General features: G+C 46.7%; 1 protein-coding gene across 1 annotated transcript in view; it reads left to right on the top strand.

The window, feature by feature from the left end:
- The window catches only part of LOC143035815 (uncharacterized), a 149,093-nt gene that overhangs the window by 116,882 nt on the left and 11,586 nt on the right, over positions 1-20,625 (top strand). The window lies entirely within an intron of this gene.

Here is a 20,625-nt window from a genome sequence, read left to right as displayed (position 1 = left end):
TACCTCCACTCCTCCCTTTCCTGCCACATGTGACCCCAAGTACCTAAAGCCATCCACCCCCTCCAACCTCACTTCCAAATTGCTGACATCCTCTCTCCCTGTAATCTCATCACCTTACTTTTACCCACATGTACCTTCAACTTTCTCCTCATGCATACCTTCCCAAACTCTATCACTAGCTCCCTCAAACCTCATGTGGGGTATTTGCTGCATGTTATTGTGAGGTAAAAATCTTCTCAGTAGCACCCCTGTGGACCAGAGTCACACATCATTTTGTCTCTGTTAGAGGAAATATCTACTCGCGGAGAAATTATGCTACTTTATTGTACTGTGACTGTCCCTCCTTTATGATGCCCCCCTCCCACTCTTGATAATGGCCTGAAGCAGTTCTCTGAATATATATTTCCATTTTCACCTAACTCTGTTGTAGGGGAGAAAGAATATTGCCACTGAATGTTTCCACTTGGGTCGTAAAAAATGACTTAAACAAGATGGAGGATAGCACTAGGCATCCTGTCTTTTGTAGGCTTAAAGGGTGATACAGTTTAACCCCTTCCATAGTTGCCGCATACGTAGGCGGCATGAGGAGCAAGTGGATATGCGAGGCTGCCATATCGGCGTCTTGATTATATTTATTGTAGTTGCTCCTGCGTAATGACATACTCTCTAAACCAGTGGTTCCCAAACTTTTTTCTGTCATTTCCCCCTGCACCCAGGTCAACTATCCAAATTTCCCCCTTCATGTGTAGCAGGGAAAGAGTAGTTGAAATACACTGTGACTATTTACTAATTTATTTTTAAAATGTACAAATATACTGATAAACAGGCATTCTCTCTCTCTCTCTCTCTCTCTCTCTCTCTCTCTCTCACACACACACACACACACACTTTCAACGAACGGACGGCTTGAAGAACGTTCTGAAGAAAAGTGCCGATTGTGGATCCCAACGCAAAGAGAAGTACCTTTTTGTATTTGCAGGGTGGGGGGAAATTGCTCGTGGGGCAGTAGGTAAGTAGGAAAAGAGGAGAAGGGGAGGGATTGCTGGGGAAATGGAAGGAAATGAGGATGTGGAGGACTTGGCCCAGGCAGACGGGCGTAAGGTCAACATGAAACGACCACCGGACCAGCTCAGTGATGACGAAATGGCAAATAAAAATGTAAAGATTAGAAGTATAGAGAGGAGCAATACAGTAGAAAGTGACGAGAATATGTTCCAGGGATTTAAAGAGGGTGGGGGGGACACAACCCCCCCCCCACCCCCCACCCCGACTGATAAGACTAGAGGAGAGAGTTGATAAGGTGATCGAGGACTTGGAACGTAAGTTAGGTAATGTAGACTCCATTTTCCAGAGAATTGAAAGGTTGGAACAACTAGAGAAGGCTAACAGAAACTTAACTGAAGAAGTAGAGGACCTAAAAAGACAGTTAGGAAATGTAAAGGAGGAGAATGAGAAATTGAAGAAGAATAGTAATGAAAACAGAGAGAAAATAGCTACAGAAGCTAAAAATTGGAGAATAACTCAAGAAGGGAATAAGGTTTCATTCACTGACATAGTCAAACAGCAATTGAAAGAACATAATGAAGACTCAGTTATTAAAGTGATGAGACAGAAGGAGAATATAGTAAGAGAATTAGCTGACAAAAAGAAATGTATAATTATATTAGGAATGGAAGAGAAACATAACCCAGATAGAACCGCAAGAATCAAGGAGGAAAATGAAAGAGTAAGCAGTTTATTAAAATTAGTCCAGGAAGATGAACCAGAAATTATAAAGGAAATTGAGGAAAAATTCAGACTCGGAAAATATAGTACAGATAAGACCAGACCAATTAAGATTAAATTCAGGTCACAAACAACGGCAGAGAAAATTCTATCCAAGACAGGGAAACTAGCAACAAATGATCAATATAAAAAGGTATGGATAAAAAGAGAAATGAATAAGGAGGAAAGAGAGGCAGAAAAGCAGAAAAGAATTGAAGCTAAGGCAAAAAACGAGGAAAGAACGGAGTCAGAGAAAGAGAGATTCTATTGGAGAGTAGTGAACATGAAAATAAAGCAGTTCGACATACTAAAGAAAAACATAAGGGAAACAGAGAACACAATGGAAGTGGCAGAAAACTAAGAGTGTCTTACACAAATATAGATGGATTGATAACAGGATTGAATGAACTGAATGATTATTTGAAAGAAAAAGAACCAGACATAATGGGAATTGTAGAAACAAAATTAAAAGGCCCACTACCACCCAACAGTGTAGGACATGATACATACAATTATTGGATTAGAAACAGAGAGAAAAAACAAGGGGGTGGAGTTATGTTCCTGACTAAGAAGGATATAAACGTGAAAGGTGTCATATATGGAAAGAATACAGTAGAGATGATTATGATAGAAGTGGAAGACCGAGATAAGAAGAGCAGAAAATTTGTGATCAATTATGTGCCTCCGAAAACAGCCTCATGGGAGGAGAGTGAACATAAAAGTATGTTAGAGGACACAAAGATAGCATTAACTAAAATAATGGAAGACGGAGGAAGAATAGTTATGATGGGCGACTTTAATTGCAAAGAAATCTGCTGGGAAGAAATGACAGTAAAGAGTGGTGATGACTCATGGGGAAATGCTCTACTTGAGATGATTACTGACCATTCAATGACACAATGGATACAAGAGAACACTAGGTATAGAAATGAAGAAGAACCATCGAGGCTAGACTTAATAATTACATCTGAACCTAGAATAGTGGACAAGATTGAATATAAAACACCAATAGGTAAAAGTGACCACATATTGATTGAACTGGAACTTAATGAAGAAAAATATATGAAAAGAAATGAACAATATAGAAAAGGAAGAATGATGTATGAAAAAACAAACTTTGATAAAATAAGAGAATTCTTCCAACAAGAAAACTGGGAAGAAATATACAAAGAAGAAACATCAGTGGAAGAGAAATGGAATATTTTGACAAAAATTTACAAAAAAGGAGTGGAAAAGTATGTCCCAAGACAAAAACAAGAAAAAGAATATGTAAAATGCTGGTACAACAAAAGTTGTAGGGAGTTAAAAGACAAAAGAGACAAAGCATGGACCAGATGGAAAAAAGACAGAAGACCTGAAAAATGGAAAATATATACTGGTTATAGAAATGAATATGTACAAAAGTGCAGAGAGGAAAAAAGAAAATATGAAAAAGATGTTATAGAAAAGTGTAAAGATCAACCAAAACTATTCTACAGATTTGTAAACAATAAACTGAAAAACAAACAAGACTTGGAGAAATTAAGACAAGGAGGAGTTGAATACACTGAGGAAATGGAAATGGCAGAAATTATGAACAAACATTTTAAATCAGTGTTTACAAGGGAAAATATACAACCTGAAGAGATTGAGTGGAAGGAAAAAGTCCCCCCTATGGAAGAAATAGAAGTAACAAAGAATGAAATATTGACACACTTGGGTAATTTTGATGTCAGAAAATCGCATGGGCCAGATGAAATAGCAAACTGGATTCTGAAAGAATGCAGGAATGAACTGGCAGACAAAATACATAGCATAATAAGCAGTTCCTTAAAAGAAGGAAAAGTTCCAGAAGATTGGAAAAAAGCAAATATAGTACCTATATATAAAGGAGGAAATAAAGAAGAACCTACCAACTATAGACCAGTCTCTCTAACAAGTACAATAGCAAAAATATGTGAAAGAATTATCAAAAGTAGATGGGTAAAATACTTGGAAAAAAACAACGTACTAAATCCAAGGCAATTTGGATTCAGACAAGGACGATCATGCGTCACCAATTTAATATGTTTCTATTCAAGGCTAATAGATATAATACAAGAAAGAGATGGATGGGCTGATTGCGCATTTCTAGACCTAAAAAAAGCTTTTGACAAAGTACCACATAAGAAGTTGCTTAAGAAATTAGAATATGAAGGAGGAATACAAGGTAAATTGCTAAATTGGATGGAAGACTTTTTGCAAGAAAGAAAAATGAGAGTAGTGATAAGAGATCAGCACTCAAAATGGAATGAAGTAATAAGCGGTGTCCCGCAGGGAACAGTTCTGGCCCCAATAATGTTTGCTATATATATTAATGATATGGATGAAGGAATTGAAAGCTATATGAGCTTCTTTGCAGATGATGCAAAATTACTGAAAAGAGTGAAAACTGAAGAAGATTGTGAATCACTACAGAGAGATCTAAATAAAGTACAAGAATGGAGTAGGAAGTGGGAGATGGAGTTCAATACAAAAAAGTGTAGTATAATGGAATTTGGAAAAAGCAAAAACAGAATAACAGGATCATATAATTTGGGAGAAGAAGGAATAAAAAGAGTAGAAAATGAGAAGGACCTGGGAGTCATTGTTATGAATAATATGTCACCTGAGAAACATATAAATAAGATTTTTGGAGAAACTTATAATTTAATAAGAACAATCAAAGTGGCATTTACATACCTGGATGAAGAAATGGTGAGGAAAATCCTAATCACCCTGATAAGACCAAGATTGGAATATGCAGCAACGATATGGTCACCAAAGTACAAAAAAATGTATAAAAAAACTTGAAAGAATACAAAGAGCAATCACAAAACTGGCACCAACACTCCCAAAACTATCATATGAAGAGAGACTACAAAAACTTAAACTACAGACACTAGAGCAAAGAAGAGAGAGAGGAGATTTGATAGCTATTTACAGAATCATGAAAGGCATAGAAATTACTGATAGAGAGAATCTGATAAAATGGGATGACAGAAATACAAGAGGACACGGAAAGAAAATAAAAAAAGACAGCTATAGAAGAGATTTGAAAAAGAACAGCTTTCCTCACAGAGTAATAGACAGTTGGAACAAGTTAGATGAGAAAGTGGTGTGTGCAAAAACAATACATGAATTTAAAAATAGTTTAGATAAAATGAGATATGAAGACGGGACCCCACGAGCATAGCTCCCTTTCCGTAAAATACAACTAGGTAAATACAACTAGGTAAATACACACACATGAGAAAATCCATCAGAGATTTTTTTTAGTTAGTAGGTAGTGTAATTATTTCCCCCAGTTTGGGAACCACTGTTCTAAACTGTCTTCATCACATTTTCTATGGTTATCAATATTCACGGGTGAAAGAGAGAACGATCGATATAAGCGGTGACTATATTTTATGGTGCAAGTATTATTATGACATCGTACGTCTGGCAGGTAATGCTGCTCGTGAAATTTTGGTCCGTACTGAAGAGGTCACCTCAACCAACAAAGTTAGGAAAGGAGTTGGAGGTTTAGTTATAGAGATATCTTTATAATATTTTTATGTTTGAGCATTTTTTTAGAACAAGACAAAGTTTATGTAAATTTTGTCCAAGTAGTAGATGAACAAAAGGATGCCCCTAAGGTGGGTAACCAAGCAAGATTGCATTTTAGCTACATTGGTTCTAAGTAATATAGTGTTTGATGCAATAATTTAAAGTACAATTACTAATGAATGGGGAAGATTGGAATGGTAGGTTCTAAGGAGAAGGCAGAAGGAAGAAAAGATACTTGCTCTAAGATTTAACTAGTGGAGAATTTGATAAATGGTTTGGTTACAAGTTTGGACTTGAAATATGTATTAGGAAGGTTGATTTATGAAAATACAGCATTCAGCAAATGTTATGGATCTGTACTCTGTGCAAGTTAAATAACCTATCTAAGATGGTAGATGATCTGCAGGAGGCAATGAATAGTTGAATTTGGCCCCATATTAAATTGACTGAGCTTTCTAGTACGAGTACTGATGAGAATCACAATACAGATGTATTGAAAGACATTCCCATTATTGATACAAGGATTTCACAGATTGGCAACCTTGTGGTTGATTTTCCAAATGAGAAGTATACCGGTAGTGACATGCTTATATGCTTATGCATGCCTAAACATGTGTAGTGAAGTAATAAGATCAAGTTGATAACTGATTAAACTGTAATAAGATACTGGTGCTATTCTAATAGCACACTAATAAGTTTTTTTCATTAGTATCTTGTTTATTTTTTTGAAAGATTATTTTGTTCCGAAGAATACAAACTCTTCGGTATTCCTTACAACAGGATACTTTCGCGTAGCGCGAATATTTCTACTGCGAAATTAAAATCCTCACTCTGTGGGTCTGGGCAACGCTTATCCTCAGTAAGGGGCCCCATTGGGGCAAGGGGGGGAGGTGCCCTTGCCCTCCACCACAAGTCTCGCACACTATAACCATTCTCTTCGCAGTAGTGACCGCGTTAACATCTCTGTACTATACATGTTTAGTTTTTATCGGTTTCCCCCTTAATGGGCCGATTCTCAGTCAAACTCCATTATTAACGCGGCACCGAACCGTTAATTACTCAACGGTTCTATGTTTACGTCGGTGCCGTAAATCAAGCAACCCGCTTCAATTGTCGCCAGCTCACTCCCAGGACGCTAAGGAGTTCGTCGTCCTTCAATTTCATCGGGGTTTTCCCTACGCCATCCTGTGTCCTGGAATTATTAAGTGCTTCTCCATTTCCTGTATTATTCCCTTAACCGCCACCGGGTATCCTACCCTTCACTGTAAGTATGGAATCTGGTTCCAGTATTGTTGTGGTTCAAGATAGGTTGTGTGCCTTCGCCGAAGGGAGATCCCTTTGTCTCACCCCCCTTACCGCCAGCCCAAGTGGATCCTCACATTTGGTGTTTCAAGTGTATAGCTCTTAAGTGTTCACCTTCATCTCCGTGTGAGACATGCATTCAGTGAGATGATTGTCAGTGTTCCGTGTACTTTCATGTTCACAGGAAAGCACATGCAGGGGAAAAGGTGCACAAGCATAGAAAATGGCTTCCCTCTTCACCCCCCAAAAACAAGAGAAGGCGGACTACGGCTTCAGAGGAGACGAGCAATTCTCTCCCTCCTCCACGGCGTAGTAGACAGGAAGCCAAGTTGTCCTTTATTCCTTTAACCAGGACGGTTAGCGTAGACGGACATGCGCCTCAGGCCACCTCTAGCTACCGTTCCTGTACGAGATTTTCCCGGATGAGGTCGCTTGCGGCTTGCCCTCGACCCATCCCAGAAACTCGACAGTCGCTCCTCCCAAGTAGTAGCCAGGAAGGTGGTACAACGTCCACTTCGAGTCATTCTCAGGCCAAGTTGTCCTCTTCCTTCAACCAGGACGGTTAGCGTAGACGGACATGCGCCTCAGGCCACCGCTAGCTACCGCTCCTGTATGACATTTTTCCCGGATGTGGTCGCTTGCGGCTTGTCCCCGACGCATCCCGGAAACTCGACGCCGGCACGGACAAAGAACCCGGGTTCAAAGACAAAGAGCCCCTTAGTCTCTTCTACTCAGGAATCCCGCAGTACGCACAACACCCACCGTAGGAAGAGCCGGGTGATCAACGGTGACCTTTCCATGCCCTTTGCTCACGAGGACAGAGATCAGGGACGAGGTTGCAGACGCGGTGTTTCTCGCTGACCGGACAGGCGCCAGCTACGACGGCGACGACGTCCACAGTACGCGGGCAGGGAAGATGGCTTCCCCCCTCACCCGACACAAAGAGAAGGCATGCTACGTCGGCGGAGGACGCGGGCAGTTGTCTCCCCCCTCCTAAGCGTAGTAAACGGAAAGGTTGTACAATAGCCGCCCCGAGTCAGTCTCAGGCCAAATTGTCTCCTGTTCCTTCCCACAGGGTGGTTAGCTTCGACGGGCACGCGCCTCTGGCCCCCGCGAACTCCCCCGGGTACACGAGCTTTTTCCCGGATGCGTCCGCCGGCCCCGCGACGCTGCCGGCAGCTCCACACCCCCACGGACAAAGGAACCGAGTTCGGAGATTCGGAGCGCGTCAGCCTCTTCTCCTCCTCGGGTAACCCCCACATCCACCTTCCACCCTTCGTCAGACGAGCCGGGTCATCACCGGAACCCTTTCTATGCCCGGTGGGCAGGAAGCCCGAGATGTATCCACACGCGCGTTCGTCGTAGGTGACTCAGCTTCGTCCAGAGGAGGCAGTCTCCCCTTGGCGTCTCCCGGACCATCCGCACCCAGGCGGGACTCACCAAGCGGACATTCCCCGGACCTCCTCCCCACTCTCTGTTCACTCGTCACTACGTTGAAGGAACAGATGGAGGCCCAACGGGAATTTTTCCGCGCTTCTCAAGCGCGGTTCGTGCACCGCACGGAAGCTCGTGAGGAGTCACCGCCCCCAAGGGCCCCCCTCGACCATCTTCCACTTGCTCAGCCCCCCCCTGAACCCATCAGTGACGGGGATGGTAGCGTGAGGTTCCTCTCTGCCCGTGCCGACCCAGGTGATTACTGGGTGAAAAGGCCTAAATTTGGAGGGATGCCACTGCCACGCCCTTGGACTCAGGCTGCTCATGTTTACCTTGCTGTGCACTTTGACCGACTCTCTCCCTGTGGGACAAGTTTGGACCAAATTGGTGACCTTCGAATTTTCGGCTAATTTCATTTTTTGGATTTTGGGTCATTTTGGTCACTTGCTCCGATTTACCCGCCATCTCACCCACAGGTCGAGGGTGGCTAGGGCTGCCGTGGAGTCAAATTTGACACCACTCAGGCCAACGGTATGGGTGCCAGAGGCCAAAAGGTGATTACTGGGTGAAAAACCCAAATTTGGAGGGGGGCTACTGCCATGCCCTTAGACTCAGGCTGCTCATGTTTACCTTGCTGTGCACTTTGACAGACTCTCTCCCTGTGGGGCAAGTTTGGACCAAATCGGTCACCTTCGAATTTTCGGCTAAATTCATGGGGTAATCCTTTGAGATTTTTTTTGGATTTTGGGTGATATTGGTCACTTGCTCCGATTTACCCGCCATCTCACCTACAGGTCGAGGGCGGCTAGGACTGCCGTGGAGTACAATTTGACACCACTCAGGCCAACTGTATGGGTGCCAGTGGCCAAAAGGTGATTACTGGGTGAAAAGGCCCAAATTTGGAGGGGTGCCACTGCCACGCCCTTGGAGTCAGGGTGCTCATGCTTACCTTGCTGTACACTTTGACCGACTCTCTCCCTGTGGGGCATGTTTGGATCAAATCGGTGACCTTCAAATTTACGGCGAAATTCATTTGAGATGTTTTGGATTTTGGGTGATTTTGGTCACTTGCTCCGATTTACCCGCCATCTCACCCACATGTCGAGAGCGGCTAGGGCTGCTGTAGAGTCCAATTTGACACCACTCAGGCCAACGGTATGGGTGCCAAAGGCCAACAGGTGATTACTGGGTGAAAAGGCCCAAATTTGGAGGGATGCCACGTCCACGCCCTTGGACTCAGGCTGCTCATGCTTACCTTGCTGTGCACTTTGACCGACTCTCTCCCTGTGGGGCAAGTTTGGACCAAATCAGTGACCTTCGAATTTTCGGCTAAATTGAGATTTTTTGGATTTTGGGTGATATTGGTCACTTGCTCCGATTTACCCGCCATCTCACCCACAGGTCGAGGGCGGTTAGGGCTGCCCTGGAGTCCAATTTGACACCACTCAGGCCAACAGTATGGGTGCCAGAGGCCAAAAGGTGATTACTGGGTGAAAAGGCCCAAATTTGGAGGGGTGCCACTGCCACGCCCTTGGACTCAGGCTTCTCATATTTACCTTGCTGTGCACTTTGACCGACTCTCTCGGTCAAAATGCAAAGCAAGGTAAGCATGAGCAGCCTGAGTCCAAGGGTGTGGCAGTGGCACTCTTCCAAATTTGGGCCTTTTCACCCAGTAATCACCTTTTGGCCTCTGGCACCCATACTGTTGGCCTGAGTGGTGTCAAATTGGACTCCAGGGCAGCCCTAACCGCCCTCGACCTGTGGGTGAGATGGCGGGTAAATCGGAGCAAGTGACCAAAATGACCCAAAATCCAAAAAATCTCAAAGGATTAACCCCATCAATTTAGCCGAAAATTCGAAAGTCACCGATTTGGTCCAAACTTGCCCCACAGGGAGAGAGTCGGTCAAAGTGCACAGCAAGGGAAGCATGAGCAGCCTGAGTCAAAGGGCGTGGCAGAGGCATCCCTCCAAATTTGGGCCTTTTCAACCAGTAATCACCTTTTGGCTTCTGGCACCGTTCCTGAGTGGTGTCAAATTGGACTCCACGGCAGCCCTAGCCACAATGACCCAAAATCCATCAATTTAGCCGAAAATTCGAAGGTGACCGATTTGGTCCAAACATTCCCCATAGGGAGAGAGTCGGTCAAAGTGCACAGCAAGGTAAACATGAGCAGCCTGAGTTCAAGGGCGTGGCAGTGGCACCCCTCCAAATTTGGGCCTTTTCACCCAGTAATCACCTTTTGGCCTCTGGCACCCATACCGTTGGCCTGAGTGGTGTCAAATTGGACTCCACGGCAGCCCTAACCGCCCTCGACCTGTGGGTGAGATGGCGGGTAAATCGGAGCAAGTGACCAAAATGACCCAAAATCCAAAAAATCTCAAAGGAATTTAGCCGAAAATTCGAAAGTGACCGATTTGGTCCAAACTTGCCCCACAGGGAGAGAGTAGGTCAAAATGCACAGCAAGGTTAATATGAGCAGCCTAAGTCCAGGGACGTGGCAGTGGCACCCCTCCAAATTTGGGCCTTTTCACCCAGTAATCACCTTTTGGCCTCTGGCACCCATACCGTTGGCCTGAGTGGTGTCAAATTGGACTCCACGGCAGCCCTAGCCGCCCTCGACCTATGGGTGAGATGGCGGGTAAATCGGAGCAAGTGACCAAAATCACCCAAAATCCAAAAAAATCTCAAAGGATTAACCCCATGAATTTAGCCGAAAATTCGAAGGTCACCGATTTGGTCCAAACTTGCCCCACAGGGAGAGAGTCGGACAAAGTGCATAGCAAGGTAGACATGAGCAGCCTGAGCCCAAGGGCGTGGTGGTGGCACCCTTTTAAACGTGGGCCTTTTCACCCAGTAATCACGTTTGGGCCTCTGGCACCCATACCGTTGGCCTGAGTGGTGTCAAATTATTCTCCACAACAGCCCCTGCCGCCCTCGACGTGTGGGTGAGATGGGGATAAATCGGAGCAAGTGACCAAAATGAACCAAAATCCAAAAAATCTCAAAGGAACCCCATGAAATAGGCCGAAAATCCGTAGGTGACCGATTTGGTCCAAGCTTGCTCCACAGGGAGAGAGTCGCACACAGTGCTCAGCAAGGTAGACATGAGCAGCCTTAGTCAAAGAGTGTGGCGATGGCACCCCTCCAAATTTAGGCCTTTTCACCTAATAATCACTTTTGGGCCTCTGGAACCCATACCGTTGGCTTGAGTGGTGTCAAATTGGACTCTACAGCAGCCCTAGCCACCCTCGACCTGTGGGAGAGATGGCGGTAAATCGGAGCAGGTGATCAAAATGATCCCAAAATCCGTATGAATTTAGCCGCAAATCCGAAGGTGACCGATTTGATCCAAACGTGCCCCACTGGGAGAAAGTCGGACACAGTGCACGGAAAGGTAGACATGAGCAGCCTGAGCCCAAGGACGTGACGGTGGGACCCCTTCAAATTTGGGCATTTTCACCAAGTATTCACTTATGGGCCTCTGGCACCCATACAGTTAGCCTTAGTGGTGTCAAATTAGACTCCACGGCAGCCCTGGCAGCCCTCAGTAATTAACTTAGTATGTCTTTATCTATATACCAAGTGGCTTCTTCCTTTTGTAAGAGGGATAGCCATACAAGGCATGTACCCACATTCATCTATCCCATGTGCCCAAACCATCACAGTATTCTTTTATCAGCACTATCTGCCAGCTCCCTTTCCACCCCAGCTATCCCCTTCACCTCCTCATTTCTCAATCTCTCCACTATACAGTTTACCTCCACCTCCTTCCTCCATTCCCTGCCACAAGTGACACAAAATATCTAAAACTATCCACCTCCTCTAACCTCTCTTCTTTAAGACAGCTTACTGCCATCCCTTTATGTATATCATCACCTTGCTTTCACCTAAATTTACTTTCAAGTCTCTCGTATCATATATCAACAAACAACTGGCTTAACTCCCACATCTGTTCTCCTTAACCATCTACTTACCATACCACACCATCCAGGTACACATTAAACAGTCATGGCAACATGAAACAACTCAGTTGCAATCCCACCTTCACCTAACACCACCCACTCTCACCACATCAAACTCTAACACAAGTTCTACTACTCACGTAAAAGCTTTTGACTGTCCGTATGTGTGCAAAACTTCCCACAGTGCTTTCCTGTCACCCCTGTCATATGCCTTCTCTAAATTCATAAAGGCTAAAAAAATCCTTACCTTAAGCCAAAAACTTCTCTCAAATCTGTCTTACCACAAAAAAAATTACCCATGCATGCTCTACCTTTCCTAAATCCACTCTGTTCCTCACCAATTACTCTCCCTGTGCCTTTCCAACTACACTGAACAAAATGATCCCTTTAAAACTACTACATTCACATTTACCCCCTTTTCATTTTCCTCTGAGAAATCAAAACTATGTAAATAAATCCAGAAAGTGAGTCATATCTACCATCGCCATATTCAGGAGCTTTGAGGGGGATTGAACCCAGACAAACACACAAACCCAGACATGTAGATACATATACAAAATCCACACTCTGTTTCAGTTGCAGCCTCTCCACCAGCCAGCCAGCCAGCCCCCCTCCCAATCTTCCTTCTATTCCTCTTCCACCAGCCAAGCAGCGACCTCTTCTCCTGTTCTTCCACTACCCAGGCACCAGCTGTTCCACCTCCTTCACTAACCAGGCACCGGCTGCTCCACCTCCACTAACCAGGCAGCTACTGCTGCTGCTCCTCCTACTCTACTACCCAGGAACCAGCTGCTCCACCTCCACTACCCAAGCACCAGCTGTTCTACCACTAACCAGGCAGCTGTTCCACCTACACTACCCAAGCACCAGCTGTTTCACCACTAACCAGGCAGCTGCTCCACCTCCACTAACCAGGCAGCTGCTCCACCTCCACTAACCAGGCACCAGCTACTCCACCTCCACTACCCAGGCAGCTACTGCTGCTGCTCCATCTCCTCTACTAACCAGGCAGCTGCTCCTTGTCCTCCACTACCCAGGCACCAGCTGCTCCCCCTCCTCCACTAATCAGATAGCTGCTCCCCCACTAACCAGGCACCAGCTGCTCCACCTCCACTAACCAGGCAGCTGCTGCTCCACTACCCAGGCACCAGCTGCTCTACCTCCTCCACTAAATAGGCACCAGCTGCTCCACTTCCATTACCCAGGTACCACCTCTTCCATTAACCAGGCACCAGCTGCTCCACCTCCACTACCCAGGCACCAGCTCTTCCACCTCCACTTGCCAAGCATCAGCTCCTCCACCTCCCCCACTAACCAGGCACCAGCTGCTCCACCTCTATTAACCAGGCAGGTGCTCCTTGACCACTACCCAAGCACCAGCTCCTCCTCCTCCTCCATTACCCAGGCACCAGCTCATCCACTAACCAGGCAGCTACTGCTCCACTACCCAGGCACCAGCTGTTCCACCTCCACTAACCAGGTACCAGCTGCTCCACCTACACTAACCAGGCACCAGCAGTTCCACCTCCACTAAACAGGCAGCTACTGCTGCTGCTCCTCCACTACCCAGGCACCAGCTGTTCCACCTCCACTAACCAGGCCCCAGCTGCTCCACCTCCTCCACTAACCAGACAGCTACTGCTGCTCCTCCTCCACTACCCAGGCACCAGCTGCTCCACCTCCACTACCCAAGCATCAGCTGCTCCACCTCCACTAACCAGGCAGCTGCTCCACTAAACAGGCACCAGATGCTCCAAATCCACTAACCAGGCACCAGCTGCTAAATCTCCACTAACCAGGGACCAGCTCCTCCAACTCCCCCACTAACCAAGCACCAGCTGCTCCATCTCTACTAACCAGGCAGCTGCTACTTGTCCTCCACTACCCAGTCACCAGCTGCTCCACCTCCTCCACTACCCAGTCACCAGCTGCTCCACCTCCTCCACTACCCAGTCACCAGCTGCTCCACCTCCTCCACTAACCAGATACCTCCTCCTCCTTCACTAACCAGGCACCAGCTGCTCCACCTCCATTAACCAGGCACCAGCTGCTCCACCTCCACTACCCAGGCACCAGCTGCTCCACCTCCACTACCCAGGCACCAGCTGCTCTACCTCCACTAACCGAGCAGCTTCTCCTCCACTACCCAGGCACCAGCTGCTCCACCTCCACTACCCATACACCAGCTGCTCCACTTCCCATGCACCAGTTGTTCCACCTCCACTAACCAGGCACCAGCTGCTCCACCTCCACTAAACAGGCACCAGCTGCTCCACCTCCATTAACCAGGCACCAGCTGCAGCTCCTCAACTACCCAGGCACCAACTTCTCCACATCCACTAACCAGGCAGCTACTGCTGCTCCTCCATTACCCAGGCACCAGCTCCCCCACCTCCACTACCCATGCACCAACTGCTCCACTTCCTCCTCCAGGCACCAACTGCTCCACCTCCTCCACTAACCAGGCACCAGCTGCTCCACCTCCACTACCCAGGCACCAGCTCCTTCACCCCTAACCAGGCAGCTACTACTCCTCCATTAACCAGGTACCAGCTGCTCCACCTCCTCCACGACCCAGGCAACTACTGCTCCACCTCCACTACCCAGGCACCAGCTGCTCCACCTCCACTACTCAGGCACCAGCTGCTCCACTTCCTCCACTACTCAGGCATCAGCTGCTCCACTTCCTCCACTGCTCAGACAACTGCTGCTCCACCTCCACTTCCTCCTCCACTAACGAGGCAGCTGCTGCTACTGCTCCTTCACTAACCAGGTACCAGCTGCTCCACCTCCACTAACCAGGCACCAGCTGCTCCACCTCCACTAACCAGGCAGCTACTGCTCCACCTCCACTACCCAGGCAACATCTGCTCCACCTCCACTAACCAGACACCGGCTGCTCCACCTCCTCCACTAACCAGGCACCAGCTGCTCCACATCCTCCAATAACCTGGCACCAGCTACTCCACCTCTTTCACCAACCAGGCAGCTGCTTCACCGCTTACCAGGCACCAGCTCCTCCTCCACTAACTAGGCACCATCTGCTTCACCTTCACTACCCAAGCACCAGTTGCTCCACTTCCTTCTCCGCTAACGAGGCAGCTTCTCCACTAAACAGGCACCAGCTGCTTCACCACCAACCAGGCACCAGCTGCTCCACCACTAACCAGGCACCAGCTGCTCCACCACTAACCAGGCAGCTGCTGCTCCTCTTCTTCTAACTAGGCAGCTGCTGCTCCACTTCCTCCACTAAACAGGCACCACCTACTTCACTTCCTCCACTAACCATACAGCTGTTCCTCCACCTTCACTACCCTGGCAGCTGCTGCTCCACTTCCTCCACTTACCAGGCAGCTGCTGCTCATCCTCTTCTTCCTCTAACCAAGCAGCTGCTGCTCCGCTTCCTCCACTACCCAGGCACCAGCTGCTCCACTTCCTCCACTAACCATACAGCTGCTGCTCCACCTCCTCCACTAACTAGGCAGCTGCTGCTCATCCTCTTGTTCCTCTAACCAGGCACCAACTGCTCCACTTCTCCACTAACCAGGCAGCTGTTCCTCTTCCTCCACTAACCAGGCAGCTGCTATTCCACTTCCTCCTCCACTAACCAGGCACCATCTGTTCTACTTCCTTCTCCACTAACCAGGCAGCAACTGCTCCACTTCCTTCACCACTAACCAGGCAGCTGCTGCTCCACTTCCTCCTCCACTAACCAGGCACCAGCTGCTCCACCAAAAAATCTCAAAGGAACAACCTCATGAATTTAGCCGAAAATTCGAAGGTAACCGATTTGGTCCAAACTTGCCCCACAGGGAGAGAGTCGGTCAAAGTGCACAGCAAGGTAAACATAAGCAGCCTGAGTCTAAGGGCGTGGCAGTGGCACCCCTCCAAATTTGGGCCTTTTCATCCAGTCATCCCCTTTTGGCCTCTGGCACCCATACCGTTGGCCTGAGTGGTGTCATATTGGACTCCACAGCAGCCCTAGCCGCCCTTGACCTGTGGGTGAGATGGCGGGTAAATCGGAGCAAGTGACCATAATGACCAAAAATCCAAAAAAGCTCAAAGGAACAACCCCATGAATTTAGCCGAAAATTAAAAGATGAACGATTTGGTCCAAACTTGCCCCACAGGGAGAGAGTCGGTCAAAATGCAAAGCAAGGTAAACATGAGAAGCCTGAGTCCAAGGGCGTGGCAGTGGCACCCCTCTTTAGCCGAAAATTCGAAGGTGACCGATTTGGTCCAAACTTGCCCCACAGGGAGAGAGTCGGTCAAAGTGCACAGCAAGGTAAATATGAGCAGCCTGAGTCCAAGGGCGTGGCAGTGGCACCCCTCCAAATTTGGCCTCTGGTACCCATACCGTTGGCCTGAGTGGTGTCAAATTGGACTCCACGGCGGCCCTAGCCGCCCTCGACCTGTGGGTGAGATGGAGGGTAAATCGGAGCAATTGACGAAAATGACCTAAAATCCAAAAAATCTCAAAGGATTAACCCCCATCAATTAAGCTGAAAATTTGAAGGTGACCGATTTGGTCCAAACTTGCCCGACAGTTAGGTTCTCGAAGACCTTTGTCAAGGTATATTACAGTGAAATGCTAGTTTCTTGGTACAAACACTGCATCCTTCACTACTGTCTTTGGAATTCACAGACATTCTTGTTACGGGGAAAGAAAATCATGGGTGAGATTCCCCCAAAGACTTTTTGTTACATGCAATCCCAGGACAGTGGGTGAGATGAAGGGATGACCCATCATCCAGTAGGATACAAGAAAAGAGGGAGGGAGGGAGGGGGGTGGATGGGAATGGAGTATGTGGGGATGGAATGGGTGGGAGTGGAATTATGCTTATTTATTCGATTCTTAACTTGCATGCCTCACCCCCCCCTCTCCAAACTGGTCCTCAGTCTGGTAGATAAGCCATGAAGAATGACTAAAAGTACTGGGCCTACCAACTGTGAAAGATCGAAGAGAAAGAGATGACATAATTACAGTGTTCAGGTCATTAAAGAAGATAGAAGAGATCTGATTAAAGATGAGAGGGCTTTAAAAGGTCATGGAAGTAAATTAATAAAATATGTGAAGAGAGATGTATATATATGTGGAATAGCTTAGAAGGTGATATAGCCCAAGCTCAAACAGTACATGAATTCAAAGCTAAATATAGTTGGAAATCAAAGATAAAGATTAAGTTGGAACTGTACATGAATTTGAGTCTAGGGATGTTAGAAAATTAGGGAATAGGAGATGGGACCCAATGAGCGTTGCTCCTTTCCTGTATACTACAATTAAATAAATATAAGACTCTCCCTCATGATTCCCCTCACCTCCACAGAGGCTGGGGTAGACTCCAAAGAACAAACATGGTCAGGTTACGGGGAGAGGAGTGTCCAGATAAATGGTTTGCAATCTTAATGAATATCAGCATGAAATACTATAGGACCAGGGGTACCCCCAGGAAAATACATTAGACTTAAAGCATTCACTGTGTGCCTATAGTTCCGCATTATGTCCTCACAGTATAGCCCTGCACCCCAACCCCCAGGGTTGGCGGGAAGAATGAGTGAAATATCACCAGAATTGCATGAATGAAATCAAAATACTGATTCCTCTCATTTTTGGGTAAGAAATAAATTACCTTACTCAATCCCAACCTAACATATTCCAAGTAAAAGATGAAAAACTCGCATGTATTTTCACTTTTTAATTTTTGTTTTTTAAAGATATTTTTCATATAAACTTTTTTTTTTTTGTTCAGAAGATATTGCCACATAAATAATAAGAGCACTATTTTATAACAAAAATTAATATACTATACTTACTTCAGCAACTCATCTTTCCACCATCATTAAGTGACCATATATAGTGAAAAAGGGGAGCATACACACATTATGCAACCAAAAAATACTTTGTCAGAAAAAGCATACCTTGATCTTCAGTCAACAAGAGGTTGTGTAATTGATGAGGTAAATTCAATTAGAATAGAAAAAATGACAGGGCATATGGTAGACCTCTGCAGAAATAATATGGCATTTAGGACACCTTCTAGTATTAAAACAGTACAAAGAGATAATAATAACAATAATAACAACGACGACGACGATAATGATAACAATGATAAAGATAACGATGATAAAGATGATAAAGATAATGATGATAAAGACAATGATGATAACGATAATGATAATTAATGATAATCATAATTAATGATAATCATAATGATAATTGATGATAATGATAATTGATGATGATAATTGATGATGATAGTAATAATTAATAAAGTTTATTTGGCAATGAATCAATATACATGAAATGCAGATAATGAAAAGAACACATAGTTCGAAGTAACAATTACAAATGCAGAGGATAACACAAAAAAGCATGTAAGCTTATTTCCATTGTCCTATGTGCATCCACCACACAAAAGACACAGCACCTCACCCCACAATAACAATTCCTAAACAACAACACAATATTTCTTCCCTGAGTGAATTATGGGCCTTCCTGGTGACCCAAGCCAGATACCTAGGAGCTGTGTGTCTCCTGCAAGAGACCTGGAGCAACAGATTGATTGATTGATGAATGCATTGGTTGTGGTCATGTCTACAGGAGTTCTGTTGTTAACAGTACTTATAAATTAGACTCTACTTTAGATTTTAAAATTGTTAGAAAACCCTAACAATATTTGGCATTTATTAAGTGAAACTTCTCTCTTCAAATATTAAATACACTTGATGTATTTATGTGTGTCGAAAATTATTTATTTTGTTGCTACCACAAATACCTAAAATCACATCATCTTTAATTTCATCATCTTTTCATTCATGTTAGGTTTTTATTTAAGCTTGCTTGCAATAGGGCTCTTGGCGGGTGACTGACTACCCGCGCTTGGGGTAGTCTCTACGAGCGTGACTCGCAGTTGCCAGCTCTCACAATAAAAACTCCTACATCTCCCCCTCAAGATTGTGAGGGAAAAACAAAACAAATACCTTGACAATCTGATTACATTGAACAAGACAATATACTGTAAATGGCAATTCCAATGACATACAATATGAACAAAATTGAACAGCTAGATTATGTAGTCGTCCAGCCATCTCGGCCGAGACGTGTGCCTTTGAGGACGTTCCCTTCTCGGGGAAGCAGGCGGAGGCGTCCCCTGGGTCGGTGGTTGCGGCTCGGGTGAACCCCCGGGTGATAATGGCCCCCGTGGTGGCGCGGCCATTCTCAAATGGCCGCGGGTGCGCAGTGAGATGCGACCGCTTCCGTCCATCCTCACTGCATACTGGCGGTGTGGGTGGACTTCGACTACGGTACCAGACTTGCTCCATGCCTTAGAAGTCTGGTCTTGAACCCACACACGGGCTCCCGGGTGCAGGCGGCGCCGTCGACGTCGCTGGCCCGTGCTATTCTGTCGTATCTCTGCATGATGTTGCGCCATCTGAGTCTCCCTCTCCTCCAGGGTCCGCTGCCACTCACAATTGACTTTGTAGTTCTGTTTGGCCGTGGGGACTCCATCACGTAGCTGTCTGCCAGTTGTCAATTGTGCGGGGGATGCGTTTCCTTCTCGTAGCGGGGTGTTGAGGTATTGGAGGAGGGCAAGCGACACCTTGTCATTGTCCAGGCTGCCGCTGGTCCCTGTGTTGTCTCGCAGAATCCTCTTGGCTGTCTTCACGGCGGCCTCGGCTCGGCCGTTGGACTGAGGGTACTGAGCGGAGGAGAGGCGGGTCGTGACGCCCCATCTCCTGAGGAAAGCGGTCATTTCCCCGCTCACTAGGTTCGTACCTCCGTCAGTAGAGAGTTGTTCTGGGGCCCCCCATCTGGTGAAGTAGTGCCTTAGGTGCTTCATGATTTCGCTGGACGTGGCACCCGAGGGTAGGTGCGCAACTTCTAGCCAGCCAGTGAGTCGGTCGGCGTAGACTAGGTATGTTTGACCTACCAGCTGGAATAGGTCTGCCACCGTCTGCTGAAAGGGGTAATCGGGGGGTGGGGTGAGAATGAGGGGCTCAAGTGGTTGTGACGGCGCGTTAGCATTGCAGGAGTTACATGTGCCCCTGTAATGCTGCAGGTCACCCTCCATTCCAGGCCAGTACACCGTCTGTCTGGCTCTTCTTAGCATGGAGTCGAGGCCCTGATGGCTGGCGTGAAGGCTAGCTGCCACTCGTTGTCGCAGAGCCTCAGGGATGACAAGCCGCACACATCCCTGATCATAGGTATAGGTGACTAGGCCACGGGACACTGCCAGTCTGTCTCGTACACCGTAGAAGGGCCGCAGGCAGGCGGGCTCCCGTGATCTGTGAGGCTCCCAGTCGCCGCTGCTCACTCTTAACACCAGTGACTGGTAGGTGTGGTCCTCAAGGGCCGTTTGCAGCACCATCTCTTCGTCGATGGTGGCGCACCCACTCAGGTCAAGGGCGGCTACAGTAGCTGCTGACATGGCTGCGGCGATAGCGACGTCTTGTTCTTCATCCATCTCGTCCGGATTAAACTTGGCCACGGGATACCTGGATAAGAAGTCGGCTGCCGCGTTGTGTTTCCCCGGCAGAAAGCGCATGGTGAACCTGTACTGCAGGGTCTGCTCCTTCAGACGAAACAGCCGTGGGTTGGTGATGTCCTTGAGGGCC

The sequence above is a fragment of the Oratosquilla oratoria genome, chromosome 19 (assembly GCF_046742065.1).
Source record: "Oratosquilla oratoria isolate Oo_2021 chromosome 19, ASM4674206v1, whole genome shotgun sequence".
NCBI lineage: Eukaryota > Metazoa > Arthropoda > Malacostraca > Stomatopoda > Squillidae > Oratosquilla > Oratosquilla oratoria.
This window is presented reverse-complemented; position numbering and strand designations above follow the sequence as displayed.